General features: G+C 50.5%; 1 protein-coding gene across 9 annotated transcripts in view; it reads right to left on the bottom strand.

Moving 5' to 3' along the window:
• Positions 1–24518, bottom strand: part of caskin1 (CASK interacting protein 1) — a 733094-nt gene that overhangs the window by 435466 nt on the left and 273110 nt on the right. The window lies entirely within an intron of this gene.

The following is a 24518-nucleotide window of genomic DNA, read 5'->3' on the forward strand; positions in this document are numbered from 1 at the left end:
CCTCATCTACAAGCAGAAGGGGGAAAGGGAGGAAATTCGAAATTGGCAACCCATTTCACTGTTGAATGTGGATTATAAAATTCTAGCCAAGGTCATTGCCAATCGGGTCAGGTCAGCTCTGGAGCCGTGATCCACCCTGACCAGACCTGTGCTGTACCCGGCAGGAAGATCTCTGATAGCCTCGAGCTACTTAGGGATACGATCGCCTATGTGCAGGACAGGAAGGTGGACACCTGCCTCATCAGCCTTGACCAGGAGAAGGCTTTTGACAGAATATCGCACACCTACATGATGGATGTGCTCTCCAAAATGGGGTTTGGGGGTGGGAATTCGCAATTGGTTCAAACTGCTCTACATAAACATCGATAGCCCAGTCTCAATCAATGGGTGGGAATCAGAAAAGTTCCAGATCAAATCAGGAGTCAGGCAGGGCTGCCCCCTCTCCTCTGCCCTGTTTGTGTGCTGCATAGAACCTTTTGCAGAGTCCTCCAGGAAGGATCCGGGTATAAGAGGAGTGACGATCCCAGGCAGCGGAGACCAGCAAGTCAAGACCTCCCTGTACATGGACGACGTCGCCGTCTTCTGCTCGGATCCCGCGTCTGTACGCAGGCTCTTGAATGCCTGCGACCAGTTTGAACTGGCCTCGGGAGCCAAGGTAAACCGCGGCAAGAGCGAGGCCATGTTCTTTGGTAACTGGGCCGATCGGTCCTTTGTCCCCTTCATCGTCAGGTCAGATTACCTGAAGGTGCTGGGGATATGGTTCGGAGCGGCTGGGGCGTGCACCAAAAACTGGGAGGAACGCATAGCCGAGGTAAGCCAGAAACTGGGCATGTGGGAGCAACGCTCCCTCTTCATTGCGGGCAAAACCCTGGTCATCAGGTGTGAGGTACTCTTGGTGTTACTGTACGTAGCGCAGGTCTGGCCCATTACCTGACCCTACGCCGCAGCAGTCACCCGGGCCATCTTCAAATTAATCTGGAGATCCAAGATGGACCGTATCCGAAGGGACACCATGTACAAACCTCTGGAAAACGGAGGGAGAAACGTACCCAACATTTCCCTCATCCTGATGGCCACGTTTGTGTGCAGCTGCATCAAGCTGTGCGTGGACCCCCGGTATGCAAACACCAAGTGTCAATCCATACTGAGGTTCTACCTGTCCCCGGTGTTACGAAGGATGGGCCTGGCCTCATTGCCGCGGAACGCTCCAAGTAGTTGGACTGTGCCGTACCACCTGTCCCTCGTGGAAAGAGTTTTGAGGAAAAACACCTTTGACCACAAGGCAATGAAGCAGTGGTCAGCACGTAATGTCCTCGAGGCCTTCAGGCAAAAGGAGTCTGTGGAGGACGTTGGATGGTTCCCTGAGCAGACTGTCAGAGTCATCTGGCAGAACGTCTCATCACCAGAACTTTCAAACAAGCACCAAGACCTAGCTTGGCTGGTGGTGAGAAGGGCCCTCTCCGTCAGATTCTTCATGTACACCCGAGGGCTCAGCGCCGTTGCACGCTGCCCTCGGAGTGGCTGTGGGGGAAATGAGAAATGAGAATAATATGATCAGGGATAGTCAGCATGGCTTTGTGAAGGGTAGGTCATGCCTCACAAACCTTATTGAGTTCTTTGAGAAGGTGACTGAACAGGTAGATGAGGGTAGAGCAGTTGATGTGGTGTATATGGATTTCAGCAAAGCGTTTGATAAGGTTCCCCACGGTAGGCTATTGCAGAAAATACGGAGGCTGGGGATTGAGGGTGATTTAGAGATGTGGATCAGAAATTGGCTAGCTGAAAGAAGACAGAGGGTGGTGGTTGATGGGAAATGTTCAGAATGGAGTACAGTCACAAGTGGAGTACCACAAGGATCTGTTCTGGGGCCGTTGCTGTTTGTCATTTTTATCAATGACCTAGAGGAAGGCGCAGAAGGGTGGGTGAGTAAATTTGCAGACGATACTAAAGTCGGTGGTGTTGTCGATAGTGTGGAAGGATGTAGCAGGTTACAGAGGGATATAGATAAGCTGCAGAGCTGGGCTGAGAGGTGGCAAATGGAGTTTAATGTAGAGAAGTGTGAGGTGATTCACTTTGGAAGGAATAACAGGAATGTGGAATATTTGGCTAATGGTAAAGTTCTTGAAAGCGTGGATGAGCAGAGGGATCTAGGTGTCCATGTACATAGATCCCTGAAAGTTGCCACCCAGGTTGATAGGGTTGTGAAGAAGGCCTATGGATGTTGGCCTTTATTGGTAGAGGGATTGAGTTCCGGAGTCGGGAGGTCATGTTGCAGCTGTACAGAACTCTGGTACGGCCGCATTTGGAGTATTGCGTACAGTTCTGGTCACCGCATTATAGGAAGGACGTGGAGGCTTTGGAGCGGGTGCAGAGGAGATTTACCAGGATGTTGCCTGGTATGGAGGGAAAATCTTATGAGGAAAGGCTGATGGACTTGAGGTTGTTTTCGTTGGAGAGAAGAAGGTTAAGAGGAGACTTAATAGAGGCATACAAAATGATCAGGGGGTTGGATAGGGTGGACAGTGAGAGCCTTCTCCCGTGGATGGAAATGGCTGGCACGAGGGGACATAACTTTAAACTGAGGGGTAATAGATATAGGACAGAGGTCAGAGGTAGGTTCTTTACGCAAAGAGTAGTGAGGCCGTGGAATGCCCTACCTGCTACAGTAGTGAACTCGCCAACATTGAGGGCATTTAAAAGTTTATTGGATAAACATATGGATGATAATGGCATAGTGTAGGTTAGATGGCTTTTGTTTCGGTGCAACATCGTGGGCCGAAGGGCCTGTACTGCGCTGTATTGTTCTATGTTCTATGTTCTATGAGACGGTCACACACCTCCTTGTGGAATGTGCCTTTGCAAAGAACGTCTGGAGAGAGATGCAGTGGTATTTGTCAAGGTTCATCCCGAGCAGCTCTGTGACACAGGACTCTGTGCTCTACGGACTGTTTCCAGGGACACACACTGAAACAAACATCAACTGCTGCTGGAAGGTCATCAACTTGGTGAAAGACGCCCTTTGGTCTGCCCGAAACTTGCTGATCTTCCAGTGCAAAGAGCTGTCCTCGACCGAGTGTTGCAGACTGGCACATTCCAAGGTCCAGGACAACGTGCTGAGGGACGCACTCAAGCTTGGGGCAGCTGCCGCCAAGGCGCAATGGGGAAAGACCACTGTGTAAGATCTCCCAACAAATGTACACCGAGGGGCGGGTAACAGTGTAAACCCCCCTCGGTCTGCGTCATTAACACTCCAATGTATAAAGGCATTGAAAGCAAAATGACTATGTAAATACTTACAAAAGAATTGTAAAGTAAAGAGGGAAATGTGTGGAATGTCATCCCAATTGAATGTAAGTTAGCCAAGTGAATATGTAACTTTGATGGAAATGTACAGTCACGACAATTCGAAATGTCCTGTAATGTTTATTAGAGATTTTATGAATAAAGTATATTCTTTTAAAAAAGAATTGGTCCCCACAAACGGAGATGGGAGTGGCATTTGCGAGGGTCTCCCAGGGGATCGGAGGCCCCCAGCTGCATGCCGTTTGGGTAGGGTGGTACTCTGGCACTGCTGGTGCCACCTCAGCACCCTAGCACTGCTAAGGTGCCCAGGTGACATTGCCAGCTGGCATAAGCACTGTCAGGTTGATGCTGCCAAGCTGGCATTTCTTGTGCACCTGATCGGGCCAGAGGTGCCCTGTGTGGGTGTTGAGGGGTTGGGGGTTTTAGGGACCCTAGGGACCCTCCATAGTACATTTGGGCTAGTAGGGGGGGGGGGGGGGGGGTCAGGGCTCGCTTCGGGCGCCTTGGAGATCGGGACATCATTTAAAAATGGCGTCCCGATCGCTTGACAGAATTCCCCAGTGTTCAAAACGGGGCTATACGCGACCGTGGCTGCTCATTCCCTGTTCAGGCCCTTATATAACACGAGTCCACGAGTCGCTTAAAGCGCTCGCTAGGGGAATTTGTTCCCATTTGGTCGAAACAAGCCCTCATTGTTTTTTGTGTCTATGGTTATACCAGAGGGAAATTGCCTTACTTTATTTTTGAAATGTACTACATATTTATGGATAACAGTGAGATGTGAAAAGATGTTTATTTATACAACCCTCGTCAAACCAGAGGATGTCCCAAAGAATTTTACAACCAATAAAGCAGCTTTTGTCAGTAATTTGCGGCAGACAGGTTTGCACACAACAAGCTCTCACTAACAATGTGATAATGACCAGGACCACAATTCTCCGGTCGTGGGATTCTCTGCTTCCTCCGGCAGTGCAGCCCCCGCCTGGAGGTTACTCAGCGGCGTGAGATGGCTTCATTGGGAAATCTCATTGACACATAGCAGCAAGGGCAGCACGGTAGCATGGTGGTTAGCATAATTGCTTCACAGCTCCAGGGTCTCAGGTTCAATTCCCGGCTTGGTTCACTGTCTGTGCGGAGTCTGCACGTTCTCCCCATGTCTGCCTGGGTTTCCTCCGGGTGCTCCAGTTTCCTCCCACAGTCCAAAGATGTGCAGGTTAGGTGGATTGGTCATGCTAAAATTGCCCTTAGTGTCCAAAATTGCCCTTAGTGTTGGGTCGGGTTACTGGGTTATGGGGATAGGGTGGAAGTGTGGGCTTGGGTAGGGTGCTCTTTCCAAGAGCTGGTGCAGACTCGATGGGCCGAATGGCCTCCTTCTGCTCTGTAAATTCTATGATTCTATGATAGCGGGAGTAGGGAATACCGCCATCAGCGACCATTGCGCCGCCAAGAAACACACGGCTGTGAAACTAGAGAATCCAGCCCAAGATCTTCTATTGTTGTGATGTTGATTGAAGATAAATATTGACCAGAACTTAAGGGACAATCCCCTTATCTTCTTCAAAATAGTCCCATGGTTTACGTCCACCTGAAAGGGCAGTTCAGGCCTCTCCAAAAGACAACGCCATTGAACATTATATATTTCAGACCAAGGCAGTTATGATACACTCCAGGTTATGTATCTGCACTCATGCTCTATCGTCCAGTACCTTTGATAATGGGCGTAATCTCTCCGAATGGGAACAAATTCCTGCACGGAGCACCAAGAAACACGTTATTGAACTCCCGTTTGGGTAGATACGGGGCCTCAGCAGGGAATGCCCCGATGAGGCTGCACTTAGTCCTGTTTTCTGCTCTGATTGTGCCCGATCGCTCGATACCCCCCCCCCCCCCCACGGCACCAAGTAATGCCAATCTTGGCAGTACCAACCTGACAGTGCCCCTGCCAGCTGGCAGTTCCACCTGAGTGCCACCTGGCACTGCCAAGATGCCCAGATGGCACTGCCAGGGTGCCAGATTGGCAGTGCCAAGGTGCCCAGGTAGCACCAGCAGTGCCAGGGTGTCACTCCGCCCAGAGAGCAAGCACTTGGGGGTCTCCAATCCCCTGGGAGACCTCCAGAGTGTTGTTTCACCTGGCCCACATTTGTGGACACCAGCACTGAATGGCACTCGCCCGAGATCTCCAAGGCAAGGGGGTTAGATCCCATCGCCTTGGGTAGATCGTGGGAGTGTATATTAGAGTGAAGCGAGCTGTCTCACTCTAATATGCAGATTTTCCAAAAAATGATCCGCCCACAATGGGCGGGATTCGCATACCGAAGTCTCGCAAGATCGTGTTAGGTCTCACGAGGCGTGGCAAGCCGGGTAGTTCCCGAAAGAGGGATCTCCCAGCATCTCCCGGTCACGTTGTCATGTGGGTGTAACGGGGTGAGAATATTGCGTCCAATTTGTTTACTCGCTCAGATTCATCACACCAGGCTTAACTAATCAAACACAGCAAGCATCAATAGTAAACAGACACACATAATCAAATATATAAGAATTGAACAGTATAGACATTCCAATAGTGCAGTACTCCCTCAGTACTGCCAGAGTGTCAATTTAGATTTTTGGTTCATGTTCTGAAGTGGGACTTGAATCTGATTCAACGGCGAGAGTGCTACCAACTGTACCAGAGCTAGCACTCAGAAAAGAAAAGACTTGTCCTTCTGGAAGAAAGCACTGCAATAACTAATAGCTATAATCTTTTAAGAACATGGTTAAACCTGCCAGGATCCTCCTTTGTTTGCATCAAACTGCTGTTGGTTTTCTTTCTGTACAGGTTGACACAGCGTTAGCCTGGCATCCAATTACAAAGATTTTGAACATCAGGGCCTCAGGAAGGTTGGCAAAGATGTGTCAGTTTTTCCATCTAAACAGAATCAAACAATTTTCTTCCACTGTTTTCCCTTGCCAGTTCCCCAGGAAGGTATTTGTCTGTTTGATATGTCTCCGTTCACTGAGTAAATATTGAGCAATGCGCAGGAGCATTAACAGTGGCAGTGGAACTGTATTCCAGAAAAATGCATCCCCTTGCTGGGGAACACAGCCAGGAGTTCTGGTCTTGAAGGAATGCTGCCCTGTTGGAGGAGCTATCTTTCGGATGAGGTGTTCAAATGAGGCCCCATCTGACCTCTCAAGTGGATGTAAATGATACCATGGCACAATTTTGACGGAGAGAAGGGAAGGTTAGGCTCATATTCACCCCTCAAACATAATTTCGAACCGGACCATCTGCATTAACACATTGCTTTGTGGGTGCATACTGCGCACAAACTAGCTTCCACATTGCAATGGTGACTTGGGAAGTATTCCCTCGCCTGTAGAGTGCTTTTGGAAGATGCTCAGGTTGTGAGAAATGCTGAATGAGCAGAACTCTCTTACACGTGCCTTGCACACTGAGTGGACATCAAATGGGCTATGCAGTCTGATGGTTGTCCATTCTCAACTCCTATAGTGTCCAGCTGGTTCTCCTCACTGCCAACTGGACGTCGTGTTAACAACCTGTGCATTGAGCATCTACAAGACTCCTCAACGACTCCCCCTCGGACTGATCTGTTCCCTGTAAGAACACTAGGGCAATTGATCATGGCCGATCCACCTAACCTGCACATCTTTGGACTGTGGGAGGAAACCGGAGCACCCGGAGGAAACCCACGCACACACGGGGAGGATGTGCAGACTCCACACAGACAGTGACCCAAGCCGGAATCGAACCTGGGACCCTGGAGCTGTGAAGCGATTGTGCGATCCACAATGCTACTGTGCTGCCCACTTATTTCCTAACTCTTTACCAATAATATAACAATAATACAGGGGGAGAGAGGGTTTTTTCGGGGGATGGGTGGGGGGGTGGCGGAAATGAGGATAGCAACTGGCAGATCCAGTCTCCCGTTAACTGCTGGGTTCCCAAAGCTTGGTAAACCCAAGTTGCAGGCATTAAATGCAAATTGCTGATAAAAGTTGAGCCATTGAGCATTACCTAAATAGGACCACAGGCTGCTTCCCCCTTTGAGGGTCATCACACCTCAGGCAAGGTGGCAAGGCTAACCTCAATAACCTCAGCCGGTATGGGAATTGAACCTGTGCTGTTGGCTCCGCTCTACATCACAAACCCGCCATCCAGCCAACTGAGCTAATGGTTTTCCATTTTTGAATCCCCCCCCCTTCTCCTGCCCCCAATATCGCCCACCCCACCTCACATCTAATTCCACCCATGTTCCCCATTGGGCTTTCTCTCACCTTAATAAATTCCTCTCTGTCCTAAGTCACCCACTCCATTTACTAATTTACCCCTATATCCTGCAAGCATCAGAGTGGTAGAGGGCAATCTAGATGGCCGTCGGGTTAGTTCATTCAGCAATTCAACAGGCGGGGTAAATAGCGAGTAACTGTTCCCGCTCAAGAGGGCATCGATAGAGGGCACCGATTCAAAATAATTGGCAAAAGGAGTAAAAGCGATGTGAGTTAAAGTCTTTCACCCAGAGGGTGACTGTCATCTGGAATGAACTTCCTTAGAGGTTGGCAGGAGGCAAGTTCAATTGAGGTAGTCGAAAGGATTGCTTTCTGAAAAGAAACAGGGCGAAATTCTCCCCCAACGGCGGGATGCCCGCCGACTGGCGCCAAAGCCGGCGCAAATCAGACGGGCATCGCGCCGGCAAAAAGGTGCGGAAGTCTCCGCATCTTTGGCGGCCTAGCCCCAACATTGAGGGGCTAGGCCGACGCCGGAGGGATTTCTGCCCCGCCAGCTGGCGCGGAAATGCGGCGCATGCGCGGGAGCGTCAGCGGCCGCTGTCAGTTTCCCAGCGCGTGCGCGGGAGCGTCAGCGGCCGCTGTCAGTTTCCCGCGCATGCGCAGTGGGGAAAGTCACTTCCGCCTCCGCCATGGTGGAGGCCGTGGCGGAGGCGGAAGGGAAAGAGTGCCCCCACAGCACAGGCCCGCCCGCGGATCGGTGGGCCCCGATCGCGGGCCAGGCCACCGTGGGGGCACCCCCCGGGGTCAGATCGCCCCGCGCCCCCCCACAGGACCCCGGAGCCCGCCCACGCTGCCTGGTCCCGCCGGTAAATACCAGGTTTGATTTACGCCGGCGGGACAGGCAATTCCTGGGCGGGACTTCGGCCCATCCGGGCCGGAGAATCCAGCGGGGGGTCCATCCAACCGGCGCGGCCGGATTCCCGCCCCCGCCCAATCTCCGGGAGCGGAGACTTCGGCGGGGGTGTGGGCGGGATTCACGGCGGCCAACGGCCATTCTCCGACCCGGCGGGGGGTCGGAGAATGATGCCCCATATGTGCAAGGTTACGGTGATACGGCAAGGGGAGTGGGCCGAGTTAGAATGCTCAATCACAGAACCAGTGCAGACTCGATGGGCTGAATGGCCTCTTTCTACACTGTAAAGAATCCGTGATTCTGTAATTCCTACAATCACTATCAAGGCAAACCAGAATGTGATGGGCTAGATATAAAGCAGCGGAAGAGACAGGCCCAGGGGAGAATAGGGAGAATCAATAACTTCAGAATAGATGAAGTTTGAAGTTGAGAATAGTTGGAAGTTTATTTTCACCTCTGTTCTGTTAGCTCTATGTGGGTGTGGTCAGGGCAAAGGGGGAGTGTGGATTTCCCTTTGTCATTTGCTATTCTCTCAATATTCAGCATTCAGAACTCACAGAATTTCAGTTTTGGGGATCTCATATATATTTAACATGTGCGACCAATACATTTCTGCTTGAAATCATTCGATTGGTTTCAGTGTTCATTTGGCTGCAGCTCAAATTACAAAAGGCTCCAGTTCGCAATCTAATACTCAGAGCAACTCATCACTTATAAATTGACACTTCAAAGTGGTTTGTTAGTGAAGTAGGGCTCACTGTCAGAGTAATTGATTAGAACAGATTTCTGAAATGATGGTGGCTGGATCCAGACAATGCTCCAAGGGCTAGATTTCAATGACAGTTGTACCCTGCCTTAACTTTGTTCTATTTTCTTTTCCATCGGCTTCCCATTCCTTCTATTTATGCGTTTGCTTCACTTCATCCAGTGTGCATTGTCCGGCACGTCCATAAAAATACTGAGCACAGCTCCACTGGACTTGCTACAGTTGTGAGATGGTTCTGGTTTGAAGAGTGACCACTTGTTAATGGTAGTTCAATACCTGATGGGAGTGATAAGGCTGTGGGTTCACTTCTCACACAACTGAGGAAGTGCTGCACGATGTGTTATACCTTGGATAAAATGTTAAACTGAGGCCCATTCTGTTCTCTCAGGTGGATATAAAAGATCACAGGGTTTCTCTTTGAAGAAGAGCTGGAGAATTGTTCTGCTCAGTACTGTCTCCTCAATCAATATCACAAAAAACAGATGATCTTGTCATTATTGCATTACAGTTTGCGAGACCTTGCCGTGTGCAAATTGGCTGCTCTGTTTCCTGCATTACAACAATGACTAGGCCCGCAGGTGAGGGTGCTTAATTGGGCGAGGGCCAATTACATCCAAATTAGACAGGACTTGGGGAATGTGAATTAGGAACGGCTATTTGAGGGGAAATCCACGCCTGACATGTGGGAGGCTTTTAAAGGCCTGTTGATTGAAGTGCAGAACAAGCATGTCCCCGCAAAAATGAAGGATAGAAATAGCAGGATTTGGGAACCATGGATGATGTGGAAATTGTAAGCTTAATCAAAAGGAAAAAGGAAGTATACGATAGGTCTAGGCATCTAAAAACTGATGAAGCGCTTGAGGAGTACAGTGAAAGTAGGAAGGAACTTAAACGTGGAATGAGGAAGGTTTAAGAGGCCATGAAATGTCTTTCGCAAACATGGTCAAGGAGAATCCCAGGGCTTTTTCTGCATATATTAGGAGCAAGAGGGTGGCAAGAGAAAGAGTAGACCCACTCAAGGACAATGGAGGGAAATTGTGCGTGGAACCACAGGCAAGTGTGTGGTCTCGGGGTGTCCCCCTTGGGATCGGGGTGCCGTGACTGAACCTCCCCCAGCTTCTGTTAAAGGCAGCACGGTAGCATTGTGGATAGCACAATTGCTTCACAGCTCCAGGGTCCCAGGTTCGATTCCGGCTTGGGTCACTGTCTGTGCGGAGTCTGCACATCCTCCCCGTGTCTGCGTGGGTTTCCTCCGGGTGCTCCGGTTTCCTCCCACAGTCCAAAGATGTGCAGGTTAGGTGGATTGGCCATGATAAATTGCCCTTAGTGTCCAAAATTGCCCTTAGTGTTGGGTGGGGTTACTGGGTTGTGGGGATAGGGTGGAGGTGTTGACCTTGGGTGGGGTGCTCTTTACAAGAGCCGGTGCAGACTCGATGGGCTGAATGGCCTCCTTCTGCACTGTAAATTCTAAACATTCTATGAAAGAAGAGTAAATCGGCCCTTAGGGGTTACTTACAGGCTCCTGGCTGGTTAAACTGTGGACTGCTGCCAGTCTCCTTGAACTGCTTTGAGGCCCCCATGTCATGTAGATGTCTATCTACCCAGCCCACCTAGAGATCCTCATGTATTGGCAGATAAGCAAGGGGATGGGCGTGGCCATGCTGAATCAGCAGACCTCCAGGGGTTTGCACGCCTCATCGCACTCCTTTGATGCACAACTCCACAGCAGAGGAAGCAGGGGATTAACAGAGCTAACCCCAGACAAAGGGCACACATGCACCAGTGGCTGCCGGAGCCCTCCCAGGCACACATGCCCTTTCAGAATAACGGCCTCACTAGTGAGACCAACAGCTAACCCTCCTAAGATGTCTCCAGGTTAACCACAGGATTTGAGACAATATGAGTGATTGGATCCTGGACCTGCCCAAGAAAGACAGAAAAAAACAAGGAACGAGAGGGAACACTTGCTCTCATGACATCAGAATGTGCCACAGCCAATAAGGTACTTTTGAAGTGCAGGAAGTGCGGGCGGCTCGGTAGCACAGTGGTTAGCACTGTTGCGTGACAGCGCCAGGGACCCGGGTTTGATTCCCAGCTTGGGTCACTGTGTGAAGTCTGCACGTTCTCTCCGTGTCTGTGTGGGTTTTCTTCGGGCGCTCCGGGTTCCTCCCACATGTCCTGAAAGACGTGCTTGTTAGGTGAACTGGACATTCTGAATTCTCCCTCAATGAACCCGACCAGGCACCGGAGTTGGCGACTAGGGGCTTTTCATAGTAACTTCATTGCAGTGTTAATGTGAGCCTACTTGTGACAATAATAAAGATTATTGTTCAAGCTCCCACAATCAGCAATGGGATAAATGAACAGATAGATGGTTTCAAGTATATTGACTGAGGGATAAATATTGACCAGGATAGACTTGAGTCGTGCCATGGGACCATATACATTCACCTGGCAAGGTAGACAGGGCTAGTTTATCAGATTCTCATGAAAATATCAGCAACTTACTGGGCCAAAGGTTCTCTTCTGTGCTGTATGACACTATGCCTCAATAATTGTTTTGAAAAGTGCCTTTCTAAAAAGGTCCTGGAATTGATTCTTGCTTCGTGCAGAGTTACTTAATCCCGGTAAGGAGGAATTAAAATTGGCCTCAGTGCCTGGGAATAGGAATTGGAATAATTCCCCGCAATTTCCGTTCTGGTCACGGGTAGTGCACGTACAGATGCAGTGGTATTGGGGTAGATTGCAGAGAATGATTCCACGGATGAGAGACTTCAGTTATCTGGAGGGATTGGAGGAGCTGGATCTGCTAAATCCGAAAAGTGAAGGGGTTCAACAAAGGTGTTCATAATCACGTGGAGTCCAGGCAGATTAAATCTAGAGAAACTGTTCCCAATGGCAGATGGGTCACGAAACAGACGATTTAAGGTGAATGGCAATTGAACCAAAGGCGAGACGAAAAATACCTTTTTTAATGCGGAAATTGGTGAGGATTTGGAATGCACAGCCTGAGAGTGTGGTGGAGAGGGATTCAATCACGGCTTTCAAGGCGAAATTGGATAAATACCTGAAAGCAAGAAAAAATTGCTGGGCTAAGGGAAAAGGATGGGGAAATGGGTCAAGCTGGATTGCTCTTGCAGAGAGCTGGCATGGATTCAACGGGCCAAATGGCCTCCTTCTGTGCCCTAACCATTCTATAATTAAGGGCTCAGTAATAGATACGATTGGACAGCCCTAGGATGTTGAAGTCGATGGGTCGATGAAGTAGGGAAGGGCTCCTGGAAACTTTGTCACAAATGTACGCTCCTGGCATGGAGTGCGGCCCAACTGGGGCATACACCAAGAAACCACGAGGATCCGGTCCACCGTGTTGTACCCGCTGGCGGCTACTCCTGAACATTCCCGGGTTGTACTCCTGCCTCGGGTCGCCAGCTTTCCTGGTTTCCCAGAGCTGTTCCTGCCTTTAAGCGACCACGCTCCAAAGCTTGCCGCCACTAGTCGGCCAACCATCCATCCTCACAGTGCCCAGCCTTCCCAAGACCAATCACAAACCAAACATACCCTTCTTCACCTGATTGGATGACCCTAGATGATCCAGGACTGTCATTCAAACAGCCTTCTTTCCCACATAGGAATATTTATTATAACAAATAAACCAAGGCGTGGAAAGATTTTTTAAAAACTCACAACTTTTAATGTCCCGAAGATTTTATTCCTAAATTGCTCGCTGCAGTGTCCTTGAGGTTAATCGGATGATGCCGGGGCAATCCTGGAGGGTTGGCAACTCTACACCCAGGGCCACTGAAGGCACTACAATTGGCATCTTGACCCGCCTCACCCAACGAGCGATAAAGCTTCGAATGAGGTGGCGAGAGAAGCAAAGGGCAAAAATATGAGGTGGCCCATTTCTTTCGATAAATAAAAATCCATCACGCTGACACAAACGCATAGTTAAGCATGACTTTGAAGTGGTCAACACGCGAGTTAGAGAGCTTTGCGGTCTAATCCAGTCGACAGTAGAAACGAAAGGATAATGAGATGGAAAGGGCAGAAAATCTAAAATAATCTCGGCATTGTAGAAAGCCAAAGTGGGAGGGGCTAACCCAGCTTTGAAGATAGACTGAAATATAATTGATTTTTATCCATCTTATCCCCTTAATATGGAATAAATTGAAGCACAACAGGCTATTAAAGAAGTTTCCCAGACATTAAAATAATAACTTACCAGGGAATTGGACAAATAACGGTTATAGGCCAGAGCTGAGTGACAGTTTAATCAACCATTGACTTATTCAGTATGCTGGACCACGTCCACTCTGACTGATGGGGATAGGCCATCCAACTAACATTTATTTCATCTTCCCCTTCATCTATTCCCTGCCTCGTGCTGTTTTGTCAATGTGGTTAGGTCCAGCTCCACACCCGCCCTATCTTAAAAACAAATCCATGCCAGGCACAGAATTCCCATCACTTTTCATTTAAACCTCGGTTAAAAAAAAATTCCGACGCAGCATCCGCACTCCCCAAACACTCCAGTGCCACATTTCATTAACCGTAAATGCGACGGCCGCTGAGAACTCCGAGGTTTTCTCATTATTTCGATGATTTGTGTCATTTTTTTCTATAGATGTTGCTGCAAAGCTAATGATTAAACGGATTGAAATATGATAATTGAAAATGCACACCATCCCTCTAACCCAATCAGAAAGTACGTTTTCACAATCTGTCCACATGTAAGAATTAATCAGGGGGTTGATGGCCAGATTGAAGAAATGCAAATGATTTTGCATATTTTTACATGAATTAAAATAATGAAAGAGGGGGCAATTTATTTTCTCTCAGAATCTTTTCTCCTCTTTCCCGAAGGGACTGTTTGTTGAAGGGACTACAGCTTGTTGAAGGGATTATGCCTTGTTGAAGTTACTGTACTTTGTTGTTATGTGGTTCTCTATAACCTTCAGTTCCTCAGCCAATGTCCCTATGGACAGGTACATTCATGGCTCAGTTGGGAGCACGTCCTGAATCTGAAGATTGTGGGCTCAAATCCTTTTTCATAGACTTTAGCAGAAAATCTAGGCTGACATTCCCAATGCAGTACTGAGGGAGTGCTGCATTGCTGGAGATGCTGAGTTAAATTCTGCCGCTTCCCTGCGAGTCCCATTTATGGTGCCAAAAATCGGGAGATGGCCCTGTCGCACCGGGACCCAACGGAGCCATATTGCTGTCAGCGGCCAATTGAGAGAGCACGGCCTCCAATCCGGTTAAGGATGGCGGCTGCTCCCAAGAACTACCAGCCCGATCAGAGGATGAGCAGCTCAGCAGCGCCACCACTGGCAGTCCAAATACCCACAGGGTAGGAAATGGCCTTTAATTGACCACTTACCCGATGGGCAGTTGAGGGATGCATTTCCCTACACTGGCGCGATGGCCATGCCAAGCTCCTTTGCTGATGCCTCTCCCTGCATTTTACCAGCACTCTCATCTCCCACCCCATCGTCAATAAGATCATACGACATAGGAGCAGAAGCAGGCCATTCGGCCCATCAAATCCACGCCACCATTCAATGAGACCATTACGTGATAATCCTCAAATCCACTTTTACGTCTTATCCCCAACTCCATTTTCCTGTCTTATCCCCCAAATCCTCGATTCCCTGACATTAAATATCGGTCTAATTTAGCCTTGAACATACTTAAGCAACCAGCCTCTGCAGCTCTCCGCGGTAAAGAATTCCAAAGATTCCCTACTCCGAGTGAAGAAATGGGCTGGAAAAATTCACCTCTCTGCCTTTCAGGTGAGCTGTTACATCAAGAACACGCGAGTCCTCCTAGCTGGATGTAAAAGATTTGATTACACTATTTTAAAGAACAGCAGGAATATTCACCCTTTGGCCGATATTCTCCATTTAGGAGACGAAGGGCGGGATTCTCCGACCCCCTGCTGAGTCAGAGGATCGCCGAAGGGGGCGGCATGAATCGCACCCCGCCGCTCCGGCGCCGGCTGCCGAATTCTCTGGCGCCGTTTTTTTTGGTGGGCGGGGGGATCTGGTCGCGCCGGCCGGGGGCCATTGGCAGTGATCCCCCCCCCCCCCCCCGGTGATTCTCCGGGCCCCGATGGGCCGAGCGGCCGCCCGTTTTCAGCCGGTCCTGCCGGCATGGATTACACAAGGTCGATAGCAGCGGGACCTGGCTCTGAGGGCGGCCTGCGGAGTCCTCAGGGGGGGGGGTGGCCTGGCCTGCGATCGGGGCCCACCGATCTGCGGGCGGGCCTGTGCCGTGGGGGCACTCTTTCCCTCCGCGTCGGCCTCTGTAAAGCTCCGCCATGGCCGGCGCGGAGAAGAAACCCCCTGCGTGTGCGCAGGGATCACGCCAGCGGTTTTGCGCATGCGCCAGAACACGCTGGCGCTCCCGCGCATGCGCCAACTTGTGCCGGCCGGCGGAGGCCCTTCAGCGCTGGTTGCCGCGGGGCCAACCACTCCAGCGCCGACCTAGCCCCCCGGAAGTGCGGAGCATTCCGTAACTTCCGTGCGGCCCGGCGCCGGAGTGGTTCACGCCGCTCTTTGCCGACGGTACGGCCCGCCCGCCGGTTGGGCGAGAATCCCGGCCAAAGTGTTGATGCCGGGACTGAATTGTGTGCGATTCACATTCCCGTTGGGGGCGCTGTCTGTGGAGCAACTCAGGCTAATGGGCCAGCACTCTGCCGACGTGGATTCCGAGCAATTCCCAGCCCAGCGGCCATTCTAACCGCTGGGGCTGGAGATAGCGCCAAGGAGCCTGGCAGCTGGTGCTGTTTTTAAACACCCCACTTACCACACACTGACTGCAGCCACAAAGTTGGCTCAGAGACGCCCTGCTCGGGTGTCCAACGTGGACCCACAGCTCCATGCCAGTGAGGAGTGGAGGGACATCCTCTTCCCAATGTTTTTTAAGCCTTCCGCTCCCCCTCCACAACCCGCTCCCCCTCCACAGCCATGGCTCCCAGTCCACAGTTGTCAACATTTGTAGTAATTCACGCCTGTGAGACATCTGCCTGGGAGGAGCGGAGCATTGAGGAGGGCGGAGCATACTGTATCCAACCCGCTAATCACATTGAAACCACATGCAAATGATGGTTTTGCGTGCCACCGCCGGCACCGGGTGGAACCCTCGTTATCGCCACCAGCGCGGGATTGGGGCATGTGCCCGAATTGGCGCCGGGCATGGAACTCAATTTTGGCCGGACGCCCGATTCTCCGCCCGATCGTAGTTCGCATTTGCGGCACAGCGAGGCGGAGAATTTCACCCTTTGTCCTGCTAATATTCATCCCTCAACCAACAAGACTAAATGACGATTTGGCCAAGCTCTGCGCAAAGTAGCTACCGCCCATCCTCGGGTAACTACACTTCAAAGGCATTTGATTGGCTGCAAAGAACTTTGGAACATACTGAGGTTGTGAAAGGTGGTATATGAAAGTACATTCTTCCATTTTACCACAATCACCTGGACGATGCTGGATGTCAGCCTCTTGACTTTGACAGAAACGAGAACATCCGAACGGAGTAGGCCACTCGGACCCTCTTGAACCTGTCCCATCGTCCAGTCGGATCACAGGTAATCTATACCCCGATTCCATTATAGGGGGTCAGTAGATGGGGGTCAGAAGTGGGCGGTTTGATTGGTTGTACCACTCCCATGCCCATCACTTCTCAACAATGGTTCAATTCCACCGTTAACGTGAATTGAGGGAAGCAATTGGGTTTTCCAAATGCACGACCACACGTCTTGCAGGACAACAAAACTTAATGAAAGCTGGGTGAGGAGGTGAGGCCCATGAGAATCATGGGAGCAATCATGAGCAGACAGGGAGCTGCTGTTAAATAGTTAACTATCGGAGCATCTCCCTCAGGATCTGTTTGTCCACATCATCGGTGGTCCCTTAAGATTGAGGATATGTCCATTGGGCTTGGGACTGAGAAGCCCAACTCTGGACCTACAAATTCTTCTGTAGTGCTGGTATATTGTTGACCATAGAATCCCTACAGTGCATAAAGAGGCCATTCAGCCCATCAAGTCTGCACTGACCCTCCGAAAGAGCACCCTACCAAGGCCCACTCACCCACTCTAACGCTATAACACCACCTAGCCTGCACATAATTGGACAGAAACGGGCAATTTATCACGGCCAATCCACCTAACCTGCACATCTTTGGATTGTGGGAGGAAACTGAGCACCTGGAGGAAACCCACGCAGACACGGGGGGGAAAGTGCAAACTCCACACAGTCATCTAAGGCAGGAATTGAACCCGGATCCCTGGTGCTGTGAGGCAGCAGTGCTAACCACTGTGCCACCGTGCCACTGTTGTTGAGGGGGGAGAGTGGAATTCACCCCCTGGTTGGCTTCCCTCTCCTTCCTCTGCAGCCACCATTCTGCCTCACTGTCAAGAAGCTGAGCCTCGAAGCTTGTTACCAGAAGTACGTTCACAAGCAATCTGGGTGCCGGATGCTCAAGGGAAAGCACAATGGTTGACTGGTTCGAGAGGAGTCAATGCCTAACATGGGAGGTTTTCCAACTCCTTCTATTGTACCAAAATGATATTGTAATAGAATGCTCGAAAGGGTTGTCTTTCCTGTGAATGGGACAACAACCCTATTTCACTTGTGGTTTTTCCCATTCTGCACACACATACATTGACCCTGTGTGTTAGGGCTGTGCACTGTTTTTTATTCATGAGATTCCTTGGGCGTACTTCAATAAACTTAGGGGGCAGCACGGTAGCATTGTGGATAGCACAATTGCTTCACAGCTCCAGGGTCCCAGGTTCGATTCCGGCTTGGGTCACTGTCTGTGCGGAGTCTGCACATCCTCCCCGTGTGTGCGTGGGTTTCCTCCGGGTGCTCCGGTTTCCTCCCACAGTCCAAAGATGTGCAGGTTAGGTGGATTGGCCATGCTAAATTGCCCTTAGTGTCCAAAATTGCCCTTAGTATTAGGTGGGATTACTGGGTTATGGGGATAGGGTGGTGGTGTTGACCTTGGGTGGGGTGCTCTTTCCAAGAGCTGGTGCAGTCTCGATGAGCCGAATGGGCCTCCTTCTGCACTGTAAATTCTATGTTAATCTATGTAAACAACATGTGTGACGGTATCTGAATGAGTCAGCGCAGTGATGAAACTTGGAAAGGTTCACCAGCTCAGCAGTAACTTTCTGCAAGATTTGACACTCGTGGTTCAGCGGGCAGCTCTCTCTCACCTCCCACACCTCACAATGTCAAGTCCCACTCCAGGCACTTTGAGCACGTAATCCAGGCTGACACCTCAGTGCAGTCCTGAGGGAATGTTGGAAGTGCTGTTTTCTGGTGAAATGTTAAATCAAGGCTCTTGGCTGCCCTCTTGGCTTGATCCAACAGACCATGCATGAAATTGCATGGGCAATATTCCCTCCAAGAGTGCGGCTTCCCGACCTGGATGCGATCTTACGCTGGGGTGGCAGGGTCTAGGACGTGTAGGACGCCCCTGCCCCAATTCTGACTGGGGGCATCTTTCGCTCAGGGCCTAGCAACCTCTGGTTCTCCCAACCTCCCCCCCCCCCCCCTCACCTATCCCCTGAGACCCCGATTTCCTCCCTTGTGACCCTCTGGCCTTCGCTACCCACCCCCTCACCTCTTGACCCCTGCCATTTTCCTTTTCACCAGTTCCCGACACTTAGTTCCAGACAGTTTGCAGCATTGCCTCATCTGCCCACCGCAGCACTGTTCCTGGAATGGAATGGACTGGAGAGCTACCAGACAATCTGCTTGGACAAATCCCGCCATCTGCCTATCAATGTTTGTTGGAGTGTGAAATGGCATCGGGCCTGTAGGAGTTGGCAGGGAAGTGCAGAGTGCTTGCCTTCCAGAGAATTCAGGCCCCGGAGTTTACGTTACACTCAATCACGCTGGCCGGAATTCCCCGGGTTTCTTTGTTCCTGCGGCAGCACACCCTCACCCACGGATTTCCTGGCGGCGTGGGGTGACTTCAATGGGAAATCCCATTGTCAAGCGGCGGGAGCAGAGAATCCCTCAGGCAACGAATGGCCACCACCGAGGAACACGCAACCGGGGGGCTGGATAATCCAGCCTCTTATCACAAAATTAGGCTGAATGAGTTATTCTTCAGTATAATCCACTCAATCTCATCTCACAAGCAAGCCCCAGTGTAATTGTGAATTTGTAGTCATATTGTGGATTTATATAATCAAAGGTTCGATGTGCCACTTAGTTCTATAATCTTCCCACCCCATTTAAAAAGGATGTTGTTGTTCGAGAAACAGTAAATCCATTCTTACCAAATATTCTGGCCTGTCGGTGTGAAAACATGTCATTTGCAACCGCCAACCATGAAGAGTGAACTCATTGTGGAATGGATAACACTACTGCATTCAGTAGGTGCGCTGCCCCACATCTCAAATAAGACTGACCTTCATTTAAAGAAAGATCTTTCTTTCATATTGCACCATTCACAGCCCCAGGACCCTCCAAAGTGCTTTGCAACCAAAGACGTTCTGTTCAAATCTCGGTGCCATTGCTTTTGAAGACCAACCTTGCAGCCAATTTTGCACAGCTGAGGTCCCACAAGCATCTGGGTGACTAATATCACCTTGTTGACGGTGTTGGTTGCTGGGATAAATGTTGGTTTGAACATCAGGTGATAATCACTTGCTTTTCTTAAAGTGGCACTGTGGCATCGGTTAAGAGCAGGCAAACAGCATCTCAGTTTAAGATTTCATCAAAAAGTGGCCCTTTCCGACAGCCTGCCGATGACTGTGATGGTGAATTCTGGGGTCATTTCTTACAGGGCGAGTCCTTGCTGATCCCACATCCCTAAAACGCACTGCACAAGGAAAGAAGCAATCATGCCCCATGGTGACAAGCAAATATTGCCCATGACAAGCTGAAAGCTAGAAATGAAAGAATCTCCTGAAAATGGTCGCTGCGCCTGCCTTTAATTTTTTTTCCTTTATTTCTTCATGGGTTGTGGGTGTTGCTGGCTGGGACATCATTTATTGCCCATCCCTGAGGGCATTAAAGAGTCAACCACATTGCTGTGGGTCTGGAGTCGCATGTAGGCCAGACCAGGTAAGGGTGACAGATTTCTTTCCCTAAAAGGGATTAGTGAACCAGATGGCTTTTTACAACAATCGGCAATGGCTTCATAGTCATCATTAGACTTTTTTTAAACCCAGATTTTTGTATTGAATCCAAATTTCACCACCTGCCCTGGTGGGACTCGAACCCGTGTCCCAAGAGCATTACCCTGGGCCTCTGGATTAATAGTCCAGTAACAATACCACTACGCCACAGCCTTCCCAGTTTCAACCCTCCTGATAAACCCACAGTGCCCAACAACTGTGAAACATCGGGACAGAGGAGCGAGATTTAAACCAACAGGACCGCCCCTGATGAATCAAACGTGTACGCCAAGCAGGCTGCGTACATTCTGGATCTTGCATCGCGGCCACCAAGAAAGGCTCTGTCTTGCAAACCCAGAAGGAAGACAAATAACAGTAAGACGGGGAAATAGGGATACTGGTCTGAACTTGGTCTGTATGCTTTAAAGCGGAACACCAGTAAAGCAGGGAAATGAGAATACTGGTCTGATGCATTTTTTCCTTCTGGATCTGCAGGGCTGCAGAATGACAAATACATTTGATTTCCGCCACTCAATGTAGTCCGTTAATTCCTGACCGCCCGAAGCTGTCAACGTGAGCTGAGCATCGGGCTGAACTCATTCTTGTTGCCACACTTGTGTATTTGTTTCAGTTTTTTGTTCTTCAGGATTGACAAAGTTTTCAGGACTATTACACGGGTGGTATCAATTCATTCAGGAATGCAGTTTAGTCACAAAAGAATGGTTTCTATCAAAGCAATGGCAGCTCATTTGGGGTCCTGTTATAATGCTATTGAACTTTCAGTTTGATTGATAGCACTGACTAGAGTTTGATATGTTATTGAATCATGGCAGTTCCATTTACTTATCCAATTTACTCTAATGCAACGTATTTTACTCAGCTGCCAGATGCTGCTGCTCTCAACTGGGTTTGGGAACTCCAATTCTTAATACGTTGTTCTATTTATTCTTTCTTTTCCTACACCTTCACAGTCAAGACTCTGGACTCTGTATTTTAAATAAGCTTGCTTCTTCCCCCGGACTTACAATTATGGAATTCTTCCCCAGCACCAGACAACTCTTTGAAACCCAAGCTTGGTGATGCTTAGATCGCCTCTTCCTGGCTTGTCTTCTCTACTCTTCTCTTGTGGGGGTTAAAGGTTGCCAGGATACCAGGAGAACTCTCTTGTCCTCCATCCAATAATGGAATAAGGATCTTTTACGTCCACCTCAGAGGGCAAAGGGGAACCTCGGTTTAACATCTTGGGCGGGATTTTCCGACCCCCTGCCGGGTCAGAGAATCGCCGGGGGCTGGCGTGAATCCCGCCCCCGCCGGTTGCCGAATTCTCCGGCACCGGATATTCGGCGGGGGCGGGAATCGCGTCGCGCCGGTCGGTGGTCCCCCCCCCGGCGATTCTCCGGCCCGCGATGGGCCAAAGTCCCGCTGCTGGAATGCCTGTCCCGCCGGTGAGAATCAAACCACCTCTCTTACCGGCGGGACTAGGCGGCGCGGGCGGGCTCCGAGGTCCTGGGTAGGGCGCGGGGCGATCTGGCCCCGGGGGCCCACCGATCCGCGGGCGGGCCTGTGCAGTGGGAGCACTCTTTTCCCTCTGCCTCGGCCACAGCCTCCGCGATGGCTAGCGCATAAGAGACACCCCCCCTGCGCATGCGCGGGGATGACGTCAGCAGCCGCTGACGCTCCCGCGCATGCGCGGACTTCCGGCGGCCGGCGAAGTCCTTTCGGCCCTGGATGGTGTGGTGTCAAATGCCTTTCCCGCCGGCTGGCGGCGCGCCAACCACTCCGGCACGGGCCTAGCCCCTCAAGGTGAGCACTTGGCCCCTAAAGGTGCGGAGAGATCCGCACCTTTTGGGGCGGCCCGACGCCGGAGTGGTTCCCGCCACTCCATCCTGCCGGGACCCCCTGCCCCGCCGGGTAGGGGAGAATCCCGGCTGTTATCTGCAAGACAGTAGCCCAGACACTGCAGCACTCCCATAGTACTGTACTGGGAGTACCAGCCAAGATTAGGCCTTCAAGTCTCTCGAGTGAATGTAATTATTACCCACTGAAAGTATTCTTGACGTAAATTAAATCTTCGACAATGTTGCCCCCAAGCCACTCTTGTGCAGATGTTGACGAACATTGGGAGGTAGGCAAGACTATAAGGTAACGTCACTTCTCCATTAAAAGGTAATCACGAAATTTATAAAGACCAGTCATGGACAAGCAGAAAGACCTACTTGTAAATGGTCAAAAACTCGGATTCTCCGGCCGTTCACCCAACGCGATTTTGGCGTCGGCGACCGGAGAATCCAGCCTCATAACTTTTTTAACATTCTTTCATGAGACCTGGGCGTCGCCGGCGGTGCCAGCATTTATTGCCCATCCCTAATTGCCTTTGAGGGGGCAACAAGGAGTCAACCACATTGTTGTGGGTCTGAAGTCAGACGTAGACCAGACGAGGTAAGGATGGCAGATTTCCTTCCCTAAAGGACATTAGTGAGCCAGATGGGTTTTTACAACAAATGACAACCATTAGACATTTAATTCCAGATAAAAGCATATGACTGCGGATGCTGGAATCGGAAACAAAAACAGAAAATGATGGACAATCAAACCTTTGACAAAGAGTCGTCCCAACTCTACACCTGAGCTCCGTTCTCTTTCTTCCGATGCTGTCAGACCTGCTGAGATGGTCCAGCTTTTTCTATTTTTGTTTTAATTCCAGATTTTCTGTCAATATTGAGTTCAAATGTCACCATCTGATATGGTACCCAGAGCATCACCCTGGTCTCTGCATTACGAGCTCACCACTGGGCCACTGCCTTTACATAGTGCCTTTAACATAGAAATGCAATGGGCGCGATCTAACCGAATTGCAACAAAGTCGAGCGTGTTTATCCGGATGTTTCCCGGCACCTGCGGCACTGAGAAGGACCACACCATCTAACGGGACTTTGTTGTAATCCGGGGCCTCAGCGGGGAATGCCCTGTCGAGGCCGCACTTAGTCCTGTTTCCTGCACTGAGGAGCTTTGTGAATAAAACACAACGGCGCCTATACTTCCTCAAGAAACTATTAATTTGGCATGTCCACATTGACTCTGACCAGCTTTTACAGATGCACCATAGAAAGCATCTAATCTGGCTGCATCACAGCCTGGTACGGCAACTGCTCGGCCCAAGACCACAAGAAACTTCAGAGAGTCGTGAACACCGTCCCGTCCATTACACAAACCTGCCTCCCATCCATTGACTCCATCTACACCTCCCACTGCCTGGGGAAAGCGGGCAGCATAATCAAAGGCCCCTCCCATCCGGGTTATTCTCTCTTCCATCGGGCAGGAGACACAAAAGTCTGAGAAGACGCACTAACAGATTCAAAAACAGCCTCTTCCCCTCTGTTACCAGACTTCTGAATGACCCTCTTATGGATTGAACTGATCTCTTCACACATTTCCCTACTGAGTAGTACTACACTCTGTATTCTTCACCTGATGTCTGTGTCTATGTGTTTACATTGTGTATTTATCGTATGGCCTATATTTTTTCATGTCTGGAGTGATCTGCCTGGACTGTACGCAGAACAATACTTTTCATTGTACCTCGGTACACGTGACAAGAAGTCTAAATCTAATCAATCAGAACTCCTCAGTGCAGGAGGAGGTCGGAACACCAGTTTTACACCCCGCCCCCTCCCGATGCAACCCCCACTCACCTAAAAGGTGTCCTCGGGCCTCTTTGCGGCCCACCTCACAGAGGCAGGCACCCCCGGGCCTGATCCCCAGCGTGGGACAAATGCCAGGCTGGCACCTGGGTGCACTGACAGGGTGCCAATGCCAGGCTGGCAGTGCCAAGGTGGCACCAGCAGTGCCAGGATGCCCAGGGGGCAACCATCCAGGGGCTTCCGATCCCCTAGGAGACTCCCGCGAGTGCCGTTCTGTCTGGTCCCTGGTTGTGGGAACCAGCACTGACCGGTGCTCACTGAGGTCTCTGAGGAGTTGCGTACGCTTCCCTGAGACCTTGGGCCAGATTCTCCGGTCGCTGACTCCGGAATCGCGTTCAGCGATCGGCCGGAGACTACCCGATTCCGACCAAATCGGGGGCGCCGCCGCTATTGCGATGCTCCGCCCCCTCCAACGCGGCGCACTCAGACAGTACGCTGCCCCAATTATCGACAGCCTCATGA

The sequence above is a fragment of the Scyliorhinus torazame genome, chromosome 17 (genome assembly GCF_047496885.1).
Source record: "Scyliorhinus torazame isolate Kashiwa2021f chromosome 17, sScyTor2.1, whole genome shotgun sequence".
Lineage (NCBI taxonomy): Eukaryota > Metazoa > Chordata > Chondrichthyes > Carcharhiniformes > Scyliorhinidae > Scyliorhinus > Scyliorhinus torazame.